General features: G+C 41.9%; 1 pseudogene; it reads right to left on the bottom strand.

Annotated features, from left to right (window-relative positions):
- Positions 1-20,581: 20,581 nt before the first annotated feature.
- On the bottom strand, positions 20,582-21,698 carry LOC114890366 (annotated as a pseudogene).
- Positions 21,699-27,735: the final 6,037 nt, after the last annotated feature.

Consider the following 27,735-nt stretch of genomic DNA (forward strand, 5'->3'; position numbering starts at 1 on the left):
ATATCCAAGGAAGGAGCCCATACCTAAAAATCCCTCCTTTCTTTAACGTCTAGGACAGGTCTGCAAACTTCCACTTTTCTGTCTGAGGACCTATATTTGCCTAATGATCAACATTGGAATAGGTACCCCCTTCAGTGGAGAACTAACCAAACCTATTACCTATCATGGAAAAATAATTATCTGTAGCTTTGCTTCTTACCTGTGCTATCCCTGCTTAGCAACAGGTACTAAAGCCTTTCAACCTGCAGGCTCAAGTCAGCGCTATTCCTGAACAGACCTAATCAAGCTTAGTGACGTACCTGGAAGCCTGCGCTCACCAATGGATAGGGCTTAGAGTGGGTCTCACAGACATCCGTTTACTACTATTCTTTACCTACCAATCTGGATGCCCTGAATAACAGCATCAGCCCAAGTGTGGCTTTTTGTATACTGGGATTCAGCTGGTGGGCCTCCTCTCTAAAGGACCAGCCCTGTAGCCTGGAGCTGGTAGTTCCCACAACACTGGCCTAGTATATTCATGACTGGATGACCCTCCCTCTTCACTCTCGCCCAAGGTAGAGGTCCCAGGATGCTACCTCACTGAACCTTCCTGGACCATTTCGGCTCTCCACACAATGGTCCAAATTATCTCATGAGATATCCTAGTAAGGTGTTTGACATTCTGTCCCATTAACAAGCTATTAAAAAAAATACTCCAGGACTGTATCCAGAACCTGAATGAGTCTCTCTACACATATGAGGAAGGGCAGTTTCTGGAAATAACTGGGTTCCTCTGTTTTGGCAGATGGAGGCTTCATGGTTCTAGTGTAAGGGTGGCAGGATTGTTGGTGAATACTGGGCATGTTAACTTTGCATGTTCCAGCTGTTTGGGAGAAGCATAAACTCTGTGAAATACTGGTGTTGATGGTAGCAGAGTGGAGCCAACTGAGGACACTGGGCATCCAGGGAGGGTGAAGGAAAATAAGAGTTTCCTGAAAGGGAAGTACAAGCCAGCACTGAACTTGCCCATCTTACTTCTGTTTCTAATTGAGGGAACTCATGCTGGGAGGGGAGGAAGTGGGTTGCAGAGAATAATGAGAATCATGTTTGCACAGAGACACAAACTTGAGTGGGGAGAGGGGGTTGATGACATTTTCTGTACTTTGGCGAAAATGCTTGGTCAGGATCTCCTGCCACTGTACTTGTCTGCATGACTCATAGGAGAAAAGTTAACCAGATAACATGTATAGGTCATTCCCTAAGGACCACATTAACAGATGCACAGTAAATGGGCATGTGCTTCCCAATCACAGCTGGGATTTCCCACAGCTGAGTTCACTGGGACACACCTCTTTCTCCTGAAATGAAGAGCATTCCTTAAAAAGGCAGAGAAACCCCTGCATGTGAAGGCCAAGCATGCTTTAAGATGCAGGTTCTGTCAGAACCAATAGGAGAGACAGAAGTGCCATGCCTGCCTTGGTGAGGTGGTGACCCTCACCCAGTGGGAGCTTGTGGGAAAAGCTGATGCTCTAACTCAGGAAAGCTGATGCTCTAACTCAGCCTGAAGTCCCTAGAGGTCAACCAGACCACCAGGAAGGAAACCCAGATGTGGACAAGCACAAGGACAATCTGAAATCTGTGAGGATGAACTGAAATCCATGTCTATTTCTCACTAACTCCAACCTGGGGGAGACTTGGGTGTCCCGTGAGGGAATCTGGTGTCCTGCTCTGACAGCAGCCGGAGGAGCTGAAGGAAGACGGGCCCCAGGCAGGTCAGTGACAATGGCCAGCACCTTGCTTTGACGTTTGTGGGGTAAAAAAAAATCTATGTGCTGCTTCCTGTCTGCCTTTCAAACATCATGGAGAATTGTTTCTTATGGCAAATGCTAGCCTGAAATTTTAGAGGGAAAGGAATGCTGGGAAATGTAGTTCCAGCTTTAGTGAGTCAATGAAATTGACAAGATCCCACAATATTTCTTCCTAGAGAGCTCAGAATATTTGTCGCCTTTGACTCTTTCTCTCCCACCCCATTTGCACTGGATCATCCATCAGTTCTGTTTATCCTTCTTTCATAGTTGCTCCTATCCCCTCATTTCTGCCACTGCTGTAGGTTGTGTTGGGACTATTCCCCTGGATTTGAGCTCTCCTCTCTTTAATTCATATCCTGTGACTAAGCACCCAACCTGTACCCCACTTTCAGTGGCTGTCCCTTGTCATGTTCCTCCATTGCCTGAATCCCTGCTTTGTTAACCTGCTTTTCCACTCAGAACCCCAAAGCCAGGGGACACTGTGATTTTCCTAGACTTCCCAGGGACTTGTATGTTCTCTGAACCTCATTGCCCAGCTCCAACCTGGATTTTCTCTCCCTGAGAGAGGACTATACACTCCCATCTTGTTGAAATAAGGTGTGGCTTTGTGACTTGCTTCTACCAAGAAGATGATAGAGGGAGGGGAGTTGTTGAGCAGGGTACCCTGCACTGGTAACGAGTCCCAGGGGAGGACTCTCAACACTTCTGCCCACTGCATCTTGGTATCAGCATCACCAAAGAAAACACAATGAAGTCAATCACTGAATGGAACAACGCTTACTTACACAGAGAAGAGACACAACGAGATCAGCTTCAATAGTGGGCACTTGTCCCCCATGGCTGAGGTCTCTCCCACAGCCAACACGAAGAAACCCGACCCCTCCCCACGGAGGAATGAAATAGCAGTTGGCCAGGTGCCATTTAAGCAGAACAAAAAAGCAGCATTGAGCCTGAAACAAGGAAAGATATTCCCACCCAAGGTGATGAGCTCAGCATAAGCAGTGTGGGCTCTTTATCTCTTGGTAAGGAAGTGATCCAGGTCCAAGACCCATTGTTAGGTGGTCCAGTGGGTGTTGAAAGACTGTGTGAGATTTCCTTTCCCAACAGTAGCGATGTTTGACGTCGACATCTATGAGCAGAAGATTCAAGACCCGTCAAGAGGTTCACCATGTTCTCGGTTATCTTTGCCACACCACCGCCAATGTTCTGGATAGCGGCTGCTCCGTCTGCCTGGGTCACAGAATGAAGATAACATGCAGCAGAACACAGCTGACCCACAATGGACATGAAATGTGAGTAACCTTTGTCAATTAATCCACTGAGTTGGGGGAGTGGGCAAATTCAAGAGCTTTGCCTGCAATGGACAGAACTTGGGGATGGATTGGATGTGACGTAGAGAGGGGTGTCAAGTGTGCCTTCCAAGTCATGGCTTGCAAAGCTGGAGTGATTCACTATGATCGCAGGCATTACAGAGGGTGCAGGACTTTGATAATCAATAGTGTTGAATTGCTGAAAGCCATGCAGTTATAGAAGCAGATGATCCGGGAACTCTGAGTAAACATTTGCATGAGCCACACCAAGGAGACCTGAGAACCTGGAGATGCCACACACCCAATGCAAGGCAGTGGACCAAATGCAGGAAATGGGAAGAGGCTAAGACAGGCAGGCAAAGCTGGATCCTGGATAGGTATGGTGTAAGGCAGCTGTGTTGATCCAAGCAGGCCATTAGATATGAATGAATGAGAGAACAAATTCTACTCATTGCCATACAAACAGACTTTGGCCATTCTGTCTTCCCCATATTTATTCAAAACACATTTATACCCTACCAGGAATACTTTCTCCCCAGTCCAAATTGGATTTCACATCTAAGACTTTTCATGTCTAAGACCACTTTCTCATAACCTTACTTTTGGTTTCAAGGCTTGCAGGATTCGCTGGCAAAATAACCACTCTGTACTCAGTTAAACAAGAATTTAGAGAGAGTTTATTGAATTAACAAAGATTACAGTACACTAATTAAGAAAAGAATAGTATAACTAAGAAAGAATAGTAAAGACAGGTTTATACATCACCAAATTGGGGAAGCACCTACATCCAGATCCAAGCAGTGCTGGGAAGTCCCTTGAAGAGCAATCTGGAGTCCCAGTTGGGAAGGTCCTGGTGGTGTGTCCACCCCATGGGTGAGAGCTTCAGTTTGCCACTTGAAGGAGCCCAGCTTTTAGCACCAGGCTGCAGGCTAATAACAATCAGTCTGCGTGCAAGTTTGCAGCCCTGGTTATTGTCATAAATGCCTTGGTCTTAACTCGTAAGTCTTGGAATGTTCTTGACCCCCTGGGGCTGGCCAGACCCTCAAGGTTCAAGAAGTCCCATGACTTACCCTTTATCTTATCCAGTAGTTTACACTGTGTGCTGGCGCCACCCCTGCTGGCCTGGGTGTAGCTCAGCAGTTTGGCGTGCGGCCAGCTTTCACATCATTGTCCAGTCAGAGAGAGGCCTGGAGCTGCCTCTGAAGCCTGAACAAGACTACTTCACTAGCTTTCCCAACACTTGACTACATTGACAATAGGATTTTACAATTTAACAAGCACTCTCCTAAAGTTTGGCACTTCGAACTAAACTTCCTTGTGTCCTGCTTGTGTCTGGAGAGTGAGGGAGGGCTAACAATAAGTTGACAAATTTTCCTGCTGCATGTATGTCAGCAAGCATGCCCTATAGTGGTACTAGTGCTGGGGTGAGATATGGCCCCAAATGCAGAGGTCAAAGTACCTTTGGTTTATGATAATGTCAGGAATTTACTTTTGTTTCCTCCAACCCCAACTTTTCATTATGAAAAATTTCAAACATAAAGGAAGATTGAAAAAAATTCTCAAAGATGGTACCAACAGATGGAGAGATATACCATGTTCTTGGGCTGGAAGAATCAATATCGTGAAAATGACTATACTACTCAAAGTAATCTACAGATTCAATGCAATCCCTATCAAATTACCAATAGAATTTTTCACAGAATTAGAACAAAAAATTTTACAGTTTGTATGGAAACACATAAAACCCCTGAATAACAAAAGCAATCTTGAGAAAGAAAAACAAAGCTGGAGGAATCAGGCTCCCTGACTTCAGACTATACTACAAAGCTACAGTAATCAGAACAGTATGATACAGGCACAAAAACAGAAATATAGATCAATGGAACAGGATAGAAAGTCCAGAGATAAATCCATGCACCTACGGTCACCTAATCTATGACAAAGAAGGCAAGGATATACAATGGAGAAAAGACAGTCTCTTCAATAAGTGGTGCTGGGAAAACTGGACAGCTACATGTAAAAGAATGAAACTAGAACATTCTCTGACATCATACACAAAAATAAACTCAAAATGGATTAAAGACCTAAACGTAAGACTGGATACTATAAAACTCTTAGAGGAAAACATAGGCAGAACATTCTCTGATATAAATCACAGCAAGATCTTTTTTGATCCACTTCCTAGAGTAATGAAAATAAAAACCAAAATAAACAAATGGGACCTAATTAAACTTAAAAGCTTTTGCACAGCAAAGGAAACCATAAACAAAATGAAAAGAGAACTTACCAAATGGGAGAAAATATTTGCAAACAAAGTGATCAACAAGGAATTAAGCTCCAAAATTTACATGCAGCTCATGCAGCTCAATATCAAAAAAAACAAACAACCCAATCAAAAAAATGGGCAGAAAACCTAAATAGACATTTCCCCAAAGAAGACATACAGATAGCCAAGAGGCACATGAAAAGACGCTCAGTATCACTAATTATTAGAGAAATGCAAATCAAAACTACAATGAGGTATCACCTTATACTGGTTAGAATGGGCATCATCAGAAAATCTACAAACAATAACTGCTGGAGAGGGTGTGGAGAAAAGGGAACCCTCTTGCACTGTTGGTGGGAATGTAAATTGATACAGCCACTATGGAGAACAGTATGGAGATTCCTTAAAAAACTAAAAATAGAACTACCATACGACCCAGCAATCCCACTACTGGGCATATACCCAGAGAAAACCATAATGCAAAAAGACACATGCGGGTATTCCGTGGTGGCACAGTGGTTAAGAATCTGCCTGCCAATGCAGGGGACATGGGTTCAAGCCCTGGTCTGGGAAGATCCCACATGCCACGGAGCAATTAAGCTTGTGTGCCACAACTACTGAGCCTGCACTCTAGAGCCCACGAGCCACAACAACTGAGCCCGTGTGCCACAACTACTGAAGACCACATGCCTAGAGCCCATGCTCTGCAACTAGAGAAGCCACCACAATGAGAAGCCTGCTCACTGCAACAAAGAGTAATTCTGCTTGCCACAGCTAGGGAAAGCCCACGCGCAGCAACAAAGACCCAATGTAGCCAAAATAACTAAAAAAAAAAAAAAAAAAAAAAAAGACACATGCACCCCAATGTTCATTGCAGCACTATTTACAATAGCCAGGTCATGGAAGCAACCTAAATGTCCATCAAGAGATGAATGGATAAAGAAGATGTGGTACATATATACAGTGGAATATTACTCAGCCATAAAAAGGAATGAAATTGGGTCATTTGTAGAGACGTGGATGGACTTGGAGACTGTCATACAGAGTGAAGTGAGTCAGAAAGAGAAAAACAAATATCATATATTAATGCATATATGCGGAATCTAGAAAAATGGTACAGATGAACCAGTTTGCAGGGCAGAAATAGAGACACAGATGTAGAAAACAAACGTATGGACACCAAGGGGGAAAAGGGTGAGGTGGGATGAGTTGGGAGACTGGGATTGACATATTATACACTAACATGTATAAAATAGATAACTAATGAGAACCTGCTGTACAGCACAGGGAACTCCATTTCGCTGTACAGTAGAAACTAACACAACATTGTAAAACAACTATACCCCAATTAAAAAAAAATGGGTAGAAGATCTAAACAGATATTTCTCCAAAGAAGACATACAGATGGCCAAGAGGCACATGAAAATATGCTCAACATCACTAATTATTAGAGAAATACAAATCAAAACTACAATGAGATTTCACGCTGTTCAGAATGGACATCATCAGAAAATCTACAAACAATAAATGCTGGAGAGGGTGTGGAGAAAAGGGAACCCTCCTACACTCTTGGTGGGAATATAAATTGATACAACCACTATGGAGAACAGTATGGAGGTTCCTTAAAAAACTAAAAATAGAGCTACCATATGATCCAGCAATCCCACTCCTGGGCATATATCCGGAGAAAACCATAATCCAAAAAGATACATGTACCCCAATATTCATTGCAGCTCTATTTACAATAGCCAGGACATGGAAGCAACCTAAATGTCTATCGATGGAGGAACGGATAAAGAAGATGTGGTACATATATACAATGGAATGTTACTCAGCCATAAAAAAGAATGAAATAATGCCATTTGCAGTGACATGGATGGACCTAGAGATTGTCATACTGAGTGAAGTAAGTCAGGCAGAGAAAGACAAATATCATATGATATCACTTATATGTGGAATCTAAAAAAATGGTACAAATGAACTTATTTACAAAACAGAAACGGACTCACAGACATAGAAAACAAACTTATGGTTACCAAAAGGGAAGAGGGAGAAGGATAAATTGGGAGATTGAGATTGACATATACACACCACTATATATAAAATAGATAACTAATAAGAACCTACTGTATAGCACAGAGAACTCCACTCAATACTCTGTAATGACCTATATGGGAATAGAATATAAAAGAGAGTGGATATATGTATATATATAACTGGTTCACTTTGCTGTACAGCAGAAACTAACACAACATTGTAAATCAACTATAGTCCAATAAAAGTTAAAAAATACAACAAAAAAGGGAAGAAAAAAGAATAAAACATCTTAATGAACATCTGAATACCTACCATTTAGATTAGACATTTGTTAACATTTTACTGTCTTTGCTTTATCTTCTCTATTTTCTGATCCATTTGGAAGTAAGTTACAGACGTCAAGCATTCCATCTTAAATAATTCAGGTACATATCTTAAAAGTAGGGGCATTCTCCTACATAATGATTATACTTTTAGCAGTACTTCCCTACTATCAGTTAATATCCAGGACATATTCAAATTATCCAATTATCTCCCAAACTGTCTTTTATAGCTGTATTTTTTCTAAAGCCAAGATCTAACCCATTTGGCTATTAAGTGAGTCTGACTCTTAAAGAAAAATAGGAATTATTGATTAAAAACTATATAAAAAGCCCAAAATAGAGAGTGGTGGGTGTAAAAACACAGGGGATGGTTAAAGGGAACAGCAGAGCAATATCCTATGACCCGACAGCCAACAGAATTTGTGGGAAATGATTTTAAAGGAGCATGAAGAACCAGACCATGAACAATTTTGAATATTATTACTCCAAGAAGCTTTGAATTCATTCTTCTGTTGAGGTGGGTTTTACCATCCTATAAAATTTGACAATGTCAGGACTGAATACTCAGCCATAGAAGAATCTCGCTAGCAAGATATTCGTTAGTACTGGTCTCCTTTCTACCTAAATCCTTCCACTACAGCATCTTAAAGAATCGGATACTTAAAGCAGTCCTCTTCAATGTTTGACTTATAGCTGACCACGTCCAAGTCTTTTTCACCTAGGCGGTTTCGTTTATTCTCAAAGGGACAGCATATTTTTCCTTTAAAGAACTGACGTGCCTCCTCAAAGGTTACCCAGTTGGTCCTAGGCAAAGGAAGGCCACAGGGGAACTTGACCCCTCTCCCTGCTTTCTGGAAGCCTGTCACAGGGGATTTCATCACAGACCCTCTAAGGCTGGAACCTATGTTGTCCTGGTAATTTATAAGGATGAGGCTTTGCCTTTTCTGATGAAAATGTGGAAGTTCTTTGTACCAGTTATAATTAGCTTACCATTGATGTGAAAACCACATGTAATTCAGCATTTTCCCCCTTTATTTCTAGCTGAGGACTCAAAGGCCAAGAGAGGTTAAACTACTTCTCTGGGGTCACAGTGCAAGACAGTGGGGGAATAATCACCTTCAGTGGACATGGCTATGTGCCAGTTACTGAGTTCTGTGATCTACATAGCATGTCTCCCTGGCGGGATTACCTGATCAACTCACATGGTATCAGATGTGCAGGGAGCTGTAGTTACTTTAATTCTCTGTACCTGCTTTGACTTTTCTCATGGTCCCCCAGCCCTTGGAGAGCTATGACCACGCCCACTTGTCAATGGCTATTGGTGAGTCTTTTTCAGTTTCACCTCTCTTAGTTTAATCATTTAGGAGAGTTGAAGTACAGCCTCTGATGATGATTCTTTCAGGTAAAAGTTCAGCCTCTTGCTCTTCTCTCAAAAATGGCTTCTGGGTGTTTGGGGGAGGGCAGAGAAAAGGAATCTTTGTATCCACACTCCCTTAGGTTGGGTTTTCCAGAAGTAGACCTAGAGATGAGGATTCTTTAAAGAAATGCTCCCAAGGAGTGCCTGGGAGGGAGTCCTCAGGGGGCTTCTAGCATGCTGGTAACATCTTGATCTAGAGAGCTGTTTCACTGGTGCGTCATCGTTAGAAAATTTGTCAAGTTGTATGTGTATTAGTGCACATTTATGTATGTATGCTACATTAAAAAATTCCAAGAGGTGGGGAGGGATAAATTAGGAGTTTGAGATTAACAGATACACACTGCTGTATATAAAAAAGATAAACAACAAGGACCTAAAATAAGAAAAAAAAATTCCATCTATATATTTTTCTGGATATGGATATAGGAGCAACCAATTTACAAATATTGGGTATATGGATATGGATCCTATGGATAAAGTTTATGGAAATAGGAGCAACCAACTTTTCTTTATCATTTTGTGCTAACAATAGTATCTTTAAAAAAAATAGCTTTATTGACACATAATCCATGTACCATAAAATTCACTCTTTTTTTTTTTACATCTTCATTGGAGTATAATTGCTTTACAAAATTCACTCTTAAAATGTACAATTCAGCAGTTTTTAGTATATTCACAGAGTTGTTTAACCATTACCATTATTTAGTCTCATAACATTTTCATCCCCCTGCCCCCCCCAAAGAAACCCTATACCATTAGCAGTCACTCCCCATACACTCCTCCCCTATCCTGGCAACCACTAATCTACTTTGTATCTCTGTGGATTTGCCTATTTTTGACAGGTCATATAAATAAAGTCATACAATGTGTCATTTGTGACAGGCATCTTTCACTTAGGATACTGTTTTCAAGGTTCATCCATGTACTATATCAGTATATCATTCCTTTCTATTACCAAATAATATTCCATTGTGTGGATATGCTGCATTGTGTTTATTGATTCAACAGTTGATGGACATTTGGGTTGTTTCTGTTTTTTGGTTATTATGAATAATGCTACTATAAGCATTCATGTTCAGGCTTTTATGTGGACATATGTTTTTAGAGCTATTTCTATTTAACCAGATAGAAACTTAAACACTTGCACATTATACAACAGTCTTCCAATTTACCTTTTAGATTAGAGAAGAAGTCAATACAGTAATAGAATATTTAGAACTACGACTCATATTCACACGGTATTAAAACTCAGAGTGTTACATCAAAAGTGCACTCAGAGGAAATTTCATACACTTAAATGTTATCACACTGAAAAGAAGAAAAATGAGTGAATTATGCATTCACTTCAGGAAACTCAAAAAGAACAAGAGGAACAATCATGAACAGGAGGAACCAGTAAAAAATAGGAGGAAGAGCCAGCCAAGTAATGGTGTAATTTCAGGCAAAGGCAGGTAGACGGTAGTCTCAACCTGGTCCTGCAGGGAACTCTGAGGTCTTAAGTGCTTTCCCAAAGTGGTCCCCACTTGAGGACTTAAGGTGAAGAGATTGGGCTTTCTTATTCCCTCCATAGTCATTCCAGTAGCCTGAAGAAGAGTTCATCTCTTCATCTCCAAAGAAGAGTCTCAAGTGCAGGCATTGGAGGCAAAAGCACACTGGAAGGGGTGGGGGGGGGCTGTTAGGAGACACCAGGGAATCTGGGCAGAGCATCGACAGTGTCCACCTCATGGTGTCTTCTGGCTTTCCTGGTCTTTGTAGAATTGTCCTCTGTCTACATGGTCACATCTTACCACATGGGCCAAGAGAACAGACTGGATTACGTAAGCTGCTAGAGGTGGCAGCTCGTATAACTGAGAGTACAGTTAACTGGCTTGGCCAGGACCTGGGAGTCTTCCCATGTGACCGTGCCTTGTTTAACCCGTGCACCTATATGCACGCCTATGCACTCAGACCTGCCACGCTTCACATTGGCACACCCTCCCCTGTTCATGGCTTAGGCAGTTTACCGCAGGGTCTTGGCTCTGAGGTGACCTTGTTCTTTCCCACTGTGAGTCCCAGAAAGCCCCTGGGCTCTCATCTCACATACCTTTCTATCTCCCCTTGGGGGCATGGGAGAACTTTCAAGTTCTGTCCACACCTAACTTGGATTCAAGAAAGCTAAACCCTGGCTCTTACTCTGCCTAACCCTGCTCTTGTTTGACCTGAAGGGGGCTGTCCCTGAAGCTGGAGTCTGGGCATCCTGGGAGGCAATGTCCTCCTGTGCCTTAAAATTGAGTTTGTGAAAATCCCCTCTGGTCTTGTCACTTTGTCCAACTCTCAAAACCCGTGCCATTTTCAGAGAAGCGCATCTCCTTCCTCTTGCATTTCTCTCTTCTCGAAATCCTATGAGAAGTAGCACATGTTGGGCTTTTCACTTTCTAGGTATCACATCCTCCTTACCTAGGGCAGCAGGCCCTGTGGCCTTGGCCAAAGGTGGATGGGTTACTCAGCTTCACTATGGAAGATGAGTCAGCTCCTCTTGATAAGTTAAAGCTGGAGATAAGGGAATTCAGAAGTTCCTTTTCTTTTTTTAAATTAAAAAAAAATATTTATTTATTTTTACTTTTGGTTGCCTTGGGTCTTTGCTGCTGCGCGTGGGCTTTTCTCTAGTTGCAGCGAGCGGGGGCTACTCTTCATTGCAGTTCGCAGGCTTCTCATTGGGTGGCTTCTCTTGTTGCAGAGCACGGGCTCTAGGCGCGCGGGCTTCAGTAGTTGTGGCACTCGGGCTCAGTAGTTGTGGTTCTTGGGCTCTAGAGCGCAGGCTCAGTAGTTGTGGCGCCCGGGGCTTAGTTGCTCCATGGCATGTGGGATCTTCCCAGACCAGGGCTCGAACCCACGTCCCCTGCACTGGCAGGCAGATTCTTAACCACTGGGCCACCAGGGAAATCCAAAAATTCCTTTTCTGTTGACAGAACTTTGCTTTTCAGTCTTGCTATGCATTTGAAAATTCTATTTTCCAAGTCAGAGGCTAAACTATAGCTTTCTTTCTCTTTGCATTCTTGTTTAGCAGTCCTAAATCCCCCCAAGGCAGATGGATGCTTCAGGCTGCCTAGAGAGACCTGTCTCTAGAAGAAAAGGGGGGGGGTTGGGGGGTCAGGGGAAAAACATTAATGTTATTATTAGAGCCGTACAATTCTGACCCAATATGCCGACTTACAACTTAAAGGTTGGTATCAGGCTGTAGATTCTATCTAATCATCCAAATTGGTTAGGAGACAAAATCCCTGAAGCCAATATCTGCTATTATTGAAACAGAGAAGGACCCTGTGGGGCTCCTGGGCACTGAAGCCTTTTTGTCCCAGTTTCTTGTAGGCAAGACTCCAGCCTCCATGACCTTCCCTGAGGGCAGATTTGAACAGTTGCTAACCAAGGGAGGAGCAGCCAGGAAACCACCTGAGGCGAGATTAAAGGGACCAGAGAAGCTCATCAAGATTAGGAGATCTTGCACATGCCCTAATCTTATCAGCAACCCCACCCTTGAGCTATTGTTATAAAACCCCTCATCAAATCCTCCCAGGTTGGGACACATAGTTTTCTTTCGAGGCAGGAGCCTGCTGTGCCCCCCTTTGCCTGGCAAAGCAATAAAGCTATTCTTTTCTACTTCACCCAAAACTCTGTCACTGAGATTCGATTCACACTGGTGCAGAGAGGCCGAGCTTTCAGCATCACTGTTGTCATGTCATCAACACATGTGCAATCTCCACCTCAATATTCCACTCAGTGTGTGGCACCCAAAATTGTAGAAAGCTGTAAATGATCACAGAAATGATCATTCCTTGCAGTAGACCACTATTTTTTACAATTGACTATAACTTTAAGAAAATGGCGTAACCTCTTAGTTAGTGGATTCTTTAGTCCCCAACTCAAATGGCCTTTATGGGTTTTTCCTTTTGCCTCAGACTCCAATAGGGCTCTGCATGGTACTGTTTACTTGTCCAGTCTTTATTTAAAATTTTGATATTTTGTTCATCATAGATATTTTTGCATTAATTTTTGACCTTTAAAAATTATACATTAAAATATTACATATCTTGATTACTGAGGTTTTCTTTTGGTTAAAACAAAATTTTTTTCTTTAATTGAAATATAGTTGATGTACAATGTTGTGTTAATTTCTGTTGTACAGCAAAGTGATTTAGTTATTCATATACATATATTCTTTCTTATATTCTTTTCCATTATGGTTTATCACAGGATATTGAATATATACCCTGTGCTATACAGTAGGACCTTGTTGTTTATCCATCCTATATATAATAGCTTGCATCTGCTAACCCCAAATTTCCAATCCATCCTTTCCTTACTGATTACTGAGTTTTTTGATACCCCCTTAAATTCTGCACCTGGGGCAAGTGCCTCTCTTGCTTCACTCTCTTGTCCTTGAGATCCAACTCCACACAGCCTTCTCTCATGTCACTAAATGGATTCAAAATTTTCTTTATATTGTAATGAACTTACTGCTAGAATAATCTATGTACATGTCCCTCAGTTGTAAGCCACTGGAGTCTAGAATCCTGTTTTGATTCACCTTTGCATCCTTTTAACAACTGCTAAAGTACCTTGTACAATAAAGTTTTATTTAAGGAGTAAAGCACATTCTGTTTCCTAAGGAGGGAAAACGTAAAATACATTTTAGAAAAATGTATATCAGAATGGTCAGTTTTTTTTGAAGCAAGTGTGCTTTTAGGTCATCTTGGAAATTTACTTAATATTGAACGCCTTATTTTTGTATGATGCAATATAAGTGAATTATTACTGTATTACACTCAGTTTCTGTCCCCTTAGCAGGTCATGACTAAGTAGTTAGAAAGGTGGTAGAGAAATACACTGAAGAGAAGAGGGATAAAAATCTAGAATTAAATGTTTTCCCTTTGTAGTCTACCAAAAGGATAATCCACATGCAGATACCCAGGAGTTGATTGTACAATTTATCTTTAAGCAGTTTGATGCAGTGTTGCCATAGGACATGACACAGTAATTTATTTCTAAAATGTTAGATTCCGTTAGTATTTTCAGATCAAACTTTGTTTTCTTCTTGACATAATTGATTACTGCTTTCACTGGGATTTATTTTAAAGTAATTCTGAACTGAAAAACTGCAAGGAAAGTAAAAACTGCACATTTCTCTATTAGGGCAGCTGTGTCTAGAACAGCACAGCAAGATGCTTTTTTTTTTTTTTTTTTTTTTAGCTATTTGATTTCTCTATCTCTTTATTGCTCTAATCATTGTAGAAAGGACTCCAAGTCACACATCAGTCTTTTGAATGAATATTATGGGCCACATAGGTTGAAAACATTCCACCATCAGCAGTAGTGATTGAGTACATGAAACAGAGATTTGAGGGTACGGTGAATGAATTGTGCCTTTTTAGATGCTTTACATCCACTATACAGCCAAGTCCTTTCTGGCATTTCCCCACATTCATCAGTTAGCTATTGCTGTATAACAAAATTCCCCAAATTTTCATAGCTTAAACCAATAATCATTTATTATTTCTTATGAATTTATAGATTGACAGGGAGGTTCTGCTGACATGGAATAGGCTTGGCTAGTCTTGGGTAGGCTCCCTCATGGGTCTATGGCCAGCTGGTGGGTCAGCTGGGGGCCAGGTGGTCTAGGACTGGCCAGGATGGGAGCTTACATTGCTCTGTAGCAGGCGAGCCTGGGCTTGTTACCATGGCAGTGGTGTGGGTGCAAGAGGAAGAAAGCAAAAACATGCAACTCCCTCTTCGAGTTTAGGCCCAGTACTCTCATACTGTTGTTTCAGCTTCAATCTATGGCCAAAGAAAGACATAAGCCCATCTGAGAATCTCTGGAATGAGCTACAAAGTCACATCACATGAGGCATGGATCCAGGGAAGGGAATAATTGGGGTGAGCCCTTTTTAGAATCAATCTACCATACAGTGTGAGGTGGTCTCTTGACTTATTCTCTAAAATATTTGAGATAGATTTCAGAGTATATACAGTTATGCAAAAAATTTTAACATGATAAATAAAAATGTAACATTAGGCTTAGGGTTAGCAGAATTCTAAGATGATCCCCAAGATTCCTGCCCCTTGGTATACATGTCATCTATAATCTTCTCCCCTTGAGTTTGGGCAGGATCTGTGGATACAATGGGATAGCTACTCCCTTAAGTTACATCAGATGGCCAAAGTGATAGCATGGCCACTTCCATGACTATGTGACATTGTGTAAGACTCTCTTTGCAGACTGGAGAGGTTCTCCTGCTGGCTTTGAAGAAGTAAGCTGTGATGCTGTGAGAGGGCTGGGAGAGGGCCATGTGACAAGGAACCGTGAGGGCCTCCATGGAGCCGAGAATGGCCCCTGGTTGACGGCCAGCAAGGAAGTGGGGACCTCAATCCTACATCTGCACAAAACTAAATTCTGCAAACAACTATGTGATCTTGAGTTCCAGAAAGGAATGCAGTCCAACCATCACCTACACTGCAGCTTTGTGAGACCCTAAGCAGAAGAATCAGCTAAGCTCTGCCCGACTCCTGACCCACAGAAGCAGAGATAATAAACGCATGTTGTTTTAAGCCACTAACCTTGTGGTAATTTGGTATGCAGCAATAGAGAACTCATACATCAGGGGGAAAATCCAACTAAGACTTTAAGATCCAGACATTTGGAAAATGAGAACAAAGTTTTGTAGACACCACAGATAGGGGTTTTGGAGAGTTATTAAGTCGAAACACAAATTTAATTATGAGACTCTTGGAGGCCAAGATCAAAGGGAAAATATAATCTTTATTATTGCATTCACTTTTGTGTGAAGCATGTCATTCCTCTTTCAGACTTGAAAGACATGAGCATCCCAAATGTGAATGGGATATTCACAGTTCACAATTCATTCAACAATTCACAATTGTTACCAATCAGTATCAATCCTTGGGTAGTAATATCAGAAAGTTGCAGCTGAAGTGTGGGATCTAGAGATATGTGAGATATCAAGACAAAAGGACGATTCAATTTAGGGGGTACTCCATAGCTGTTGCTGGGTTAGAAAGTCAGATGAGATCGTCTAAAAAGCGCTGGTATTCAAGTGCAACTGTAGCAGATGAAATTTCTCCAAGACAGAAGCAGCAGCTCCCCAGTGGAAAATCTCTCACATCTCCCAGGACGAGCGCAGTGAGGGAGGGGACCAGCTTTAGCACCTCCTACCTCTGCCACCAACCTTGCCATCCACAAGACCCAACTGATGAGGAGTCATGGATCGATTTGGGCTGGAGGGTGAGCCGGGCTGAAGAGGCAGCTAGAAGAATCACTCAGTAATCTTGGTTTGAGATGGAGGTATTCTGGACTAGCAATGTGGTGATGGGGACAGAAGTGGGTGGCTTGGAGAGAAATTTAAGGGGTGTCTGATTAATGGAAACACCAAATGGGGGTATCCAGAGATGTAGAAGGAAAACTACAAGAGAGGAATGTCACAGAAACCAAGGAGGAAGTCATTTCAGAAGAGAGTGGTCAGCCACTTCAGGTGCTACAGGGAGATTAATTAAGATAACTGGGAAGTTTTCATCACTGTGTCAGTTCAGGGGTGATCTGAGATCTTTAGGAATGAAAGGGGAGAAAATGGGATCCAGAATCCAGGTGAAAGACTCACCTTGGATAGGAGGGACAAATTTTCCTACCAATGAGTGAAAAACAGAGGCAAGGAAGGTGCTTTCCTTCCCCCCAGAGGAGAAGTGTAGGAAAGGGAATTTAATGTAGTTCCTACTGGATTTTTTCCACGTTCTCTGTCAAGCAGGAAGAGAGTGGCACTGAGGGTAAGTAAGGACATATCCTTGAGCTGGCCACTGCACATGAGAGGCAAAGATGGCCATCACAAATCGAGGCACTTCCTGGAACTCCCTGGTGGTCCAGTGGCTAGGACTCGGCGCTTTCATTGCTGGGGCCCGGGCTCGATCCCTGCTTGGGGAACTAAGATCCTGCAAGCTGCGTGGCGTGGCCAAAAAAAAAAAGAGGAATTTCTGGTCAATGGTAAGGATCAACTGTGGATGCAGAACATGGTGTTTTCTGTATCTCCTCACTCACCATTAGTTGAGGGCTGCTTACAGGGCACTTAGCACTACTGACTGCCCTGTGAACTCTGGCTGAGTCTGCTCCACAGACACACAAAGTCATCAGAGATAGAGGTGTAGGTATCCTTGGTAAGCAACCGTTGGGGGATGGAGGTAGATGCTGAGGTGGATGGGTGGGGCACTGATAGGTGTGCGATAGCCATACGGAGGAGAAAATATCCAAGTTTGGGGACAAAAAGGAAAGGCTAAGTGAAAGTCCCAGCAGAGAAGTGGTTGATGTGGTGTGATGGAGCATGGGATCTAGTCTGGATAAGGAAGGAAATAAAATTAGGAAGGGGTTGAGAGATTCTACAGAGGGGGAGGCAAGGAGAGCTCCGTGGACCCGGATCTCTTAAGGAGAGCAGAGCAGGTATAATGAGTAGAGAAATAACCAGGTGGGAAAAGCTTGTACATTGGAGTTGAACATTTTACAGATGGTCCAGTTATGCATCCATGACAAGACCACAGCATGTGTCACAGGAGCCGGCTGCTGAAATAACAGAAGATGCACATCCTAGAAACTAAAGAGGTCAAGGGCCTGTGAAGCAGAGATACTGAATGATATTTCTTGGGCAGTGCAAGATCTGGACTGTGAACAGGCACCAATATTTTGATGATTGTGAGGGAAAGGCTAGGGCATAGGTCGTCTGTAAGCTCCAAGAGGGCAGGGATAACATCTCTCATCTTTACCACTATATCCCAGTGCCTACCACAGTGTCTTGCAAATTACCTCCACTCCCTCAATTATTGGCTTCAAACAACGATCAACATTTATCAGCTCCCAGTTTCTGTGAACTGGATATTGAAGAGCAGCTTAGCTGGGTGCTTCTGGTCCAAGGTCTCTCATGAGGTTGCAGTCAAGATGCTGGCTGGTGCTGTGGTCATTTGAAGTCTTTTTTTAAAAAATGATATGAATGCATATTTATTGACAAGGAACACTACTATGATTATTATTAAGATATAAAAGCAAGATGCACATAGAGTTACCATATGACACAGCAATTCCACTCCAAGGTATATACCCAAGCGAAGTGAAAACATATGTCCACATAAAAACTTGTCCACATGTGTTCACAGCACCATTATTCATAATAGCTAATGTCCATTGACTGGTGGATAAACAAAATATGGTATGTCAACACAGTGGAATATTATTCAGCCATAACAAGGGATGATGTACTGATACATGTGACAACATAGATGAATCTTTATAAACATTATACTAAGTAAAAGAAGCCAGTCACAAAAGACCACATATTGTATGATGCTACTTATATAAAATGTCCAGAATAGGTAATTCCAGAGATAGAAAGTAGACGAAGACTGATGGTTGCTTAGGACTGAGTGGAGGAAACTGTTGATGAGTATGGGCTTCTTTTGGGGAAGATGAAAGTGCTCTGGAATCAGATAGTGGTGAGAGTTGCACAAGTCTGTGAATATACTAATAACCATTGAAGTATACACTTTAATAGGGTGATTTTCCCAATGCCATTTTTTTTTTTTACAGAAATAGAAAAATCTATCCTAACATTAATCTGGAACCTCAAGGGACCCCAAGTAGTCAAAACACTCTTGAAAAAGAAGAATGAAGTTGGAGATCTCACACTTCCTGATTTCAAAATTTACTATGAAGCTACAGTAATCAAAATAGTGTGGTACTGGCATAAAGACAGACATATAGGCCAATGCAATAGAATAGAAAGCCCATAAATAAATTCTTATATATATGATCAAATGATCTTTCCAAACGTTCCAAGACCATTCAGTGGGGAAAGGACAGTCTTTTCAACAAATGGTGTTGGAAAAACTGGATATCCACATGCAAAAGAATGAAGTTGGTTCCTTATCTTATACCATATACAGAAATTAAAACAGATTAAAGACCCAAATGTAAGACCCCAAGCCATGAAAATCCTAGAAGAAAACAGGGGAAAAGCTTCATGACATTGGATTTGGCAATGATTTATTAGTATGACATCAAAAGCACAGGCAGTAAAACCAAAAATACACAAGCGGAACTATATCAAACTTAAAAACTTCTGCTCATCAAAGGATACTATCAGCAGAGTGAAAAGGTGACACATGGAATGGGGGAAAGTATTTGAAAATCATATATCTGATAAGGGGTTAATATCTAGAACATATAAAAAACCCCTACAACTCAACAGTAGAAAAACAAATAACCTGATTTTAAAAAGGGCAAAGGATTTGAATAGACATTTCTCCAAAGATGATTCAAATGGTCAACAAGCATAAGAAAAATGCTCAACATCACTAATAATTAGAGAAATGCAAATCAAAACCACAGTAAGTATACTCAATACATCTTGTAATAACCTATAATGGAAAAGAATCTGAAAAAGAATATATATATTCTTTGAATCACTGAATCACTTTGCTGCACACTTGAAACTAACAACATTGTAACTTAACTATACTTCAATAAAACAAACAAACAAACAAAATACAGTGAGATGTCACTTCACACCATTGGAATAGCCACTATCAAAAGAATAGAAATTAACAAGTGTTGGCAAGGATGTGGAGAAATTGGAACCCTTCAGCACTGTTGGTGGGAGTGTGAAATGGTACAACCACTATGGAGAACAGTATGGAGGTTCCTTAAAAATTAAAAATAGAACTACCATATGATCCTGCAATTGCACTTCTGGGTATATGCCCAAAAGAACTAAAAGCAGGGTCTCGAAGAGATATTTCCACACACATGTACATAGCATCACTGTTCACCATAGCCAAGAGATGGAAGCAATCCAATGTCCACTGATGAATGGATAAACAAAATGTGGTATATATATATATATATATATATAATGGAATATTATTCAGCCCTAAAACTTAAAGATCCTGTCACATGCTACAACATGGATGAACCTTGAGGACATTATGTTAAGTGATATCAGCCAGTCACAAAAGACACTGTATGGTTCCATTTATATGAGATATCTAAAGTGGTGAAATTCATAGAGACAGAAACAGAATGGTGGTTGCCAGGCCTAGGGGAATGGGGAGATGAACTTTGTTTATTTATTATTTATTTATTTACTTACTTATTTTTGGCTGCATTGGGTCTTCGTTGCTGCGTGCAGGCTTTTCTCTAGTTGCGGCGAGCGGGGATTACTCTTTGTTGCGGTGCGCGGGCTTCTCATTGCGGTGCCTTCTCTTGTTGCGGAGCATGGGCTCTAGGCACACGGGCTTCAGTAGTTGTGGCACGCGGGCTCAGTAGTTGTGGCCCACAGGCTTAGTTGCTCTGCGGCATGTGGGATCTTCCTGGATCAGGGCTCGAACCCGTGTCCCCTGCACTGGCAGGCTGATTCTTAACCACTGTGCCACCAGAAAAGCCCTGGGGAGATGCACTTTAATAGGTTTAGTTTCAGTTTAGCAAGACAAAAACTTCTGGAGATCGGTTGTACAGCAGTGTGAGTATATGTAACACTACTGAACTGTATGCTTAAACTGGTTAACATAGTTAAAAAGAAAAAAGGGTGGATTTTAGGCTATGTGCGTTATATCTCAAAAAAAGTTATATGAAAAAATTTTAAAGCAAGTTGCAAAACTGTTTGTTAAAAATGTGTATATAGAACAGAAATAAAATGTAAGAATCTATTGAAAATGTTAACAGTGGTTGGATTACATGTGAAAATCTATATTTTTCTGCACTTTCAGACTTTTCTTCTGGTGATAATGTATTACCTTAATATATAAAAAACAAAGCACTTCCTCTGTTTAGGGGTCAAAACAAGAAAGGTGATACTTGAGCTGGAGTGTTTGTAGTCACAGGAGATGGCGATTCACTAACTTTTGGCTCACTTGGGGATGTGGCTGACCCTTGCGACTCCTAGCTGGCTGGCCGGTCTGGAGACAAAGCATCACTGCTGTCTTTGTCAAATGATAAATTGCCGTGAGTTTGAGGACAGTCGTCCTTCCCAATGCCTATAATTACCTCCTTAACACTGAAGTCTACAGGAAGGATGTTTTTCTCTACCAGCTCCATAGGACCAGGTCTTTGAGCAATCTTTTCATTCAGATCATCAGCTAGTCGAGCTCTTTTCAACTTCATCCGAGTCGCCTGCAAGGATGGCTCTGCAAACGTTCTCTCTAAAATGGGCATCCTGACAAGTTCAGAACCATCGGGTCGGCTCCAGATCTTGTGCTTCAAAGAGTTTACGGTTCTGGCCCCTTCCAAGTCTTTTCATTGCTCCTGGAATGCCGCTGGGCTCTTCGGAGGTGGCATGATGCCCTGGTCCACTAGCTGTCCTCTCGTCCTCTTTGTTGCAGCCTCGGCTGGAGCATAATCTTCCTTTTGTTCCGAGGGGGCAGGTGCTGACTGGAGAGCAAGGAGAGCCCCTGCAATTCGTGGGCAATGGCTTCACTTTGAGGACTTGGAGAAAGATGGACTTCATCCTCGGTGTCTAGTGTCTCTGTGTGACCCATTGTGTTCCAGCCTCTGGCAGCAGAGGCTACGAGACACCTCTTAAATGTGGCCTGTTGAAGAGACTCAGTAAAAATATTTAATTATTTTACTGTCTTACACTCTCTTTCTTAGCACCTTAGCACCTAGTCGAGCTCTTTTCAACTTCATCCGAGTAGCCTGCAAGGATGGCTCTGGGAGGAAGCTCCCAGGCCACCTCCTCCCCACGCACTGCCGCCCGCGATCTCGCGAGACCGTCACTTGCAGTCTTGACTGAGGTTAGAGGATCCACTTCCGAGGTGTCTTCCCTCATTTGGCTGACACGTTGGTGTTGGTTGTTGGCAGAAGTCCTCAGCTCCTTGCTACGTGGCTGTGCGTTGAAGTACAGGACACAGGAGTAAAAATTAAGTGTGCAACTTTAAGAATAGGGGGTTCCGTTTGGAGCATTTCATTTGAAGGTGCCTCAGGGACAACTTTAGGGATTTCGAAGGGCAGTTAGATATACGAGTCTGGTGATCAGAGGCAAAGATGGAACGAAAATGAAGATTTAGTAGTCATCAATACATAGGCAGTAACTCAGACCATGGAGTGAATGAGACGGCTTAACGGGAAAACATCAGAGGAGGGAGTTTTGGAAGAGGCAGGGGAGATGCTGGGATCATGGGAGAATCCACAGCCTCAATTTGAGAAGGTTGTCCAGGAGACACTGGTCCTGGAGGAGGGTCACATTCAGTCATGGCCAGCAGTCCCAGGGAACATAGAAATACAAGCTACCAAGGCAAGTACGGGAAGCCAGGTGAACTGGGGGAGGAGGAATGAGGCAGTAGAAGCACATGAGGGCACGAGAGAGGAGGATTTCTGAGGATGACAGAGATGAGGGTCATGGATGGAAATACCCAAAGGGTATAGAACTTGGGTTATCTGTTTTTCTGTGTTTTCCCTTGTTAGGATATCACTGTTGGCTCACTCTAGGAGTTGGCTCTGTAGCAGGTGGCTGTCCTGGGTTTTAGGGCACAGGGCCTAGCAAGATGAAAATAGGAGAAACTGAAGACAGATATTGATTTTTCAACGTGGTGGAGTGGCAGGTGATGTTGGTGTCCTATCTGACAGGAGCTATATCTTCCCCTTAGCAGGTTCTTAACTGACGCCAGATCCTCATACCTGAAGCCACGGACACTGCATGAGAAGCCACTATAACACCTGAACCCAGGATCAGAACTCTTCCCACCTCAGCTTGCTACCATCATCTTTGTCCCTTGTCACATATGAGCTGACTCTTATTACCAGCTTGCAGAAATCCATTCCCAGGCCTTGTTTTGCCTTGGAATTCTTGCCCAGATGGTTGGGGCTAGGACACTCCCTTGAAGACTCTCAACCTTTGATGGAATTAACAGCCATGATGATTTGGAGGCCGAATTATCTCCTGGTAAATCTATCAGCTAGATTGCTTAGAGCTGGAACTGGGATGAAGCGCCCTACATGGGAGAACATAGCCTGGAGAGATCAAGCCCAAAAGCCAAATCCAGAGGATCAGAGACCAGGATCCATGAATGTGGTTCTGCAGATCCAGGATCACAGTGAGAAGAGACCAGAAACAATAATTAATAATAACCATAGGAATTCCCTGGTGGTCCAGTGGTTAGGACTCCGTGCTTCCACTGCAGGGGGCATGGGTTCAATACCTGGTTGGGGAACTAGGATCCCACATGCCATGCGGTGTGGTCAAAAAAAAAAAAAAAAGATAACTGTAATCAACATTTTTGAGAACTCACCCCGTGCCAGATGCTGTGCTAAGCTGCCCTACTGATCCTGTTTCATTTTCACAGGAATGTTTTGAGGCAGGTCTTATTGTCATCCTCACCTTATGGATAAGGAAACTGAGGCTTAGGGAGTTTAAGTAATTGGCTCATGATATACAGCTGGCAAGTAGCAGAGTGAGGTTGAAACCAATGCATTCTCACCCAGAGCCTGCATTTCCATCCATGATGCTATCCCCTGAGCTGTGGCTGAGAATCCTACTGGTGTTGGGGCTCTTCTTCACCAACTAGCAGCTTTGATGCAGATCTTGGCTGAGGTCTTGGTGTCTGTGAGAGGCTTCATGACATTTGTTCTGTTTCCACTGCCTTGGTTTGTGGTTCCAAATAGAATTTAAGGGAAAAGTCAGTTCTGCAGGGATGGTTCTGGGAGGGTGTATCTGTTAAGAAGATATTGAGCTTAGCGGGGCAGAAACCCAACTTTAACCCATATTTTATTATATTCCAAGGATGCAGGGGATTTTGTGGAGTCCAAAGATTGGCATGTGGCTGAGATTCAGGAACCAATGGAAACAGCCCTTGAAAACTACCAGGATAGTATCTACGAATCTTACCTCTATATTTCAGGCTCTCTGTCTGTCTGTCTCTGTTTCTGTCTCTACCTATGTCTGCCTCTCTCCCTCTCTCTCTCCCTTTGTCTATCTATTTATCTCTCTTTTTCTCTATCTCTCCAGACATATTTTTTTCAACCTCTCTAGTTGTAGAATGGGAACCATGCCCTTGATCCCTGATGGTTCTGGAACTTTACATCAGTCTCAAAGTGTGGTCCCCAGACTAGCAGCATTAGCCTCACCTGTGAAATCATTAGAATGTAAAATCTCAGGCCCCATAGAATCAGAAACTCTGGGTGGGGCCCAGCAGTCTGTTTTAACAAGCCCTCCAGGTGATTCTAATGCATGCCTAGTTTGAGAACCACTGGTTTCTATCTTACAGCGTCAGCCATCTGGAGAGAGACTGACCCATTTGCACCCCCAGAGTCAACATTTTCAGCAAAGGGTTATGGACACAGCTTGAGTCTTGGGTCCACCTCTGCCCTGATTAGCTGCAGCCTGAGAGCTGCGTCATGCTGTAACCTTACTCATCCCACTGCAAAACACCTGGACAGACGTGGAGGTGGGATCAGTTCCAGAAAATAGGCAGTCTGGAAAAGAAGTGGGGTGTAGGAGGAATGCTACATGGACAAAACAAGAGAAATTATGAGATCTCAGAACCTGAGAGTACTTACTGGCTTACTGGCTGGGCAAAGCCATGACAGGAGAGGACAGGGAAGTTAATGAAACCCAAGTGCCTGCCAGCCCAGGGGCAGCCTGTGGAACCAAGGTCCATACTGTTACTGAACTTGGGTTTGACTGCTCATCCTTCAAGAATCCAATGCTAAGAGACAAGTGTGGGGTAGAAGGAAAGATAGCTTTACTGAGGAAGCTAGCAATCCTGGGGAGAAGGTGGACTCATGTCCCAAAGAACCAACTCCCCATTGCCGATCTGGGGACAAGAGTTTTTAAAGTGGGACTTTCGGGGTGCACAGGCGGGGGTGGGGATGGGAGCTACGTGCAGAACAGCACGGGAAGCTCTGACAGTCGTCTTGAAAGTGGTCATGCCATGGTCTGATCAGCATCATATTGATTGTTTTACATACAGTTAATCTTCAATTCCAGGGTCAGTTTGTTCCCATTTCCTTGAGGCCAGTTCTCAGAATTGTGTAAGATGGAGTAGTTTATGTCATGGCTACAGTCTGGTCATCAGGTCATTAACTTCTTCCACCTGATGGGGGTTTCAGTATCTGCAAAACAGCTCACAGGATAGGGCTCAGGATATTATCTATAGCCCTTGAGGAGGGACTAAAGGTCTTTGACTTTGTTTAATGGCTAAAGTATTATTATTTTGTCTTGTTTTACTGCTTTCCTTTGCTTCTGCATTTTCTTTTTCATTTCTTTGATTAAACTTATTATTTGGCTAAAGTTTTTCTACAGGCAAGAGGCAGTCACAGAGGACATGGTGTTGGTGGGTGCTCTGTCCCAGGAAGGCCCCATAGGGTCCTGCTCTGTTACAGTACTTCCTCAGGGTCATGACCATTGGCCAGGGTCATGTGCAGAGCATTAAACTTGATACTGACTCATTTCTTGTCACCTTGTGTTCCTTTTCCCTGAGTGGTTCCCATCCAGCTTATGACCTGTTTTAGGTCCTGGAGGTTGTATTAATTACAGCAGCAGTTCTAAAAGTCCAGTCCCTGGGCCCTTAAGGGTCTCTCAGACTCTTGGCATTCCACAGGTCAGACTGTTTTCATAATAACACTAAGATTTTATTTGTCCTTTTGACTGTATTGCCATTTGCACTGATGGTGAAACTGCTGGTACCTCAGCACAAATCAAGGTTGTGATACCAAAATTCTAGTAACGATTGTATTCTTCACTACCAGGCCCTCGCAGTATATATTTTTTTAAAAAGTCAGTTTCACTTACGAATGTCTTCGATAAAGAAATAGAAATTTTATTAAACTAATTAATAAAACAAAATGAATTTAATCAAATTTCAACCCTTGAGTGCATGTCTTTTTAATGTTCTGGGGGACAAAATGGGAAGTGTATGTAAACTACTTTTTCACATCCTGAACTGTGAGGGTTGTCTGAAGACAAAGTGCTTGCTTGAGCTGTGAGATGAATTAGCCTCTTTTTTGCAGAAAACCATTTTTACTTGAAAGAATGACTGATAGACAAGCTATAGTGGTTGGCAGATATTTCCTTAAGACTGTATTAAGGAAGCCTGTCACTTCAAGGAAAACAACTGCCAGTATTTGTTGCCAATGATAGCATTTGAGCTTTCAAGTGAAAATTATAATTGTGGAAGACTTGTATCCACCACCATGAGCTTGACAGCTTCCCAATACTTAAAAACTCTTTTTGATGAGATTTGTGGTGAATTTAACCAGTGTGATTTTTGCATATTGCCTAATGATGCATCAACATTTGGAAGATCCGCATAACCCAATGAACCAATATTCTCAAAATGACCAGTTCATGGGACAAAATTGCACATGGGTAAGAGAGCCTTTCAAAGTGCAAGACAGACCAATGGATTTTAATGCAACAGGGTATGAAAGTTCATTTGTATGTTTTCAGATTTTACGTTACAACTAACTTTTAAGAAACTACCACTTGCCAAGTTTTAGTATAATATCAATAAGAAATACCCTAGATTATCTCAAATGGCTATTAAGATACCCCTCCCATTCCCAACTACATATCTGTGTGAAGTTGAATATTCTTCATATACTTCAGTCAAAACAACAAAGCAAAACAGATTGAATGCAGAATAAAATATGAGGATCCAGCTGTCTTCTATTAAACCAGACACTAATGAGATTTTCACAAATGTAAAACAATACCTATTCTTCTCACTAATTTTTGTTTTTGAAAATACAGCTATCTTTCATAAAAATGCTATTGATATTAACTTGTAATGGTTTTGTTATTGTTAAATGAATGAGAAAATAAAAATTTCTCAGTTTTAATTTCTAATGTGGTAAATATTGATACATATAACCCATATAAAAGTTTTTTGAGGTCCTCAACAATTTTCAAGATTGTAAAGGGGTCTGAAGACCAAAAAGTTTGAGAACTAGTGAGCAGGAGTACAGCTCAGCTATCGTAACTGAGAGTCGTATACAGAAAAAAGAATGGCAAAGTGGTTCAAACAATATAGAAATTTCTCTCTTTTTAAGTAACAGTCCAGACATCAATAGAGAGGGAGTCCAGAGCAAGTGGTGGCTTTGTTCCATGGGTCATGCAGGGTCAGTCCTTCTGTCTTCTTGCTCCAATATCCTCTAATCTGGGGTCTATGGATAGAATTTAGGATGTCTATGAACTTGAGTTAAAAAACCTCTAACAGAGATATAGTGTTTCCTTCAATTATAGGCAACAACCCATAGTGATGTTAGCCAGACTAGTGACTTTGTCACCAATGGAAGGCACGTGTATTATCAAATCACATTATAGTTACTGCAGTTATCTCAAACTACTATTTCTATGCATCATTTTAAAACCATGTTAGTCATTGGCCCCCCTCCCTTGTTAAATCTTGTTATGTAATATATCAATAAAGAAATACACAGAGTAAGGTATCATACATCAAAAAAAATTTTTATAACTGTATTTCATTTTGATTGGTTTCCTTCATAATTCTTATAATTTCAGTATGACTGATTTCCTTTATAATCCTTTTTTTTTTTTTTTTTTTTTTTTTTTTTTTT

Source organism: Monodon monoceros, unplaced genomic scaffold, assembly GCF_005190385.1.
Source record: "Monodon monoceros isolate NGI ecotype Baffin Bay Population unplaced genomic scaffold, NGI_Narwhal_1 Super_Scaffold_11, whole genome shotgun sequence".
NCBI classification, from domain to species: domain Eukaryota; kingdom Metazoa; phylum Chordata; class Mammalia; order Artiodactyla; family Monodontidae; genus Monodon; species Monodon monoceros.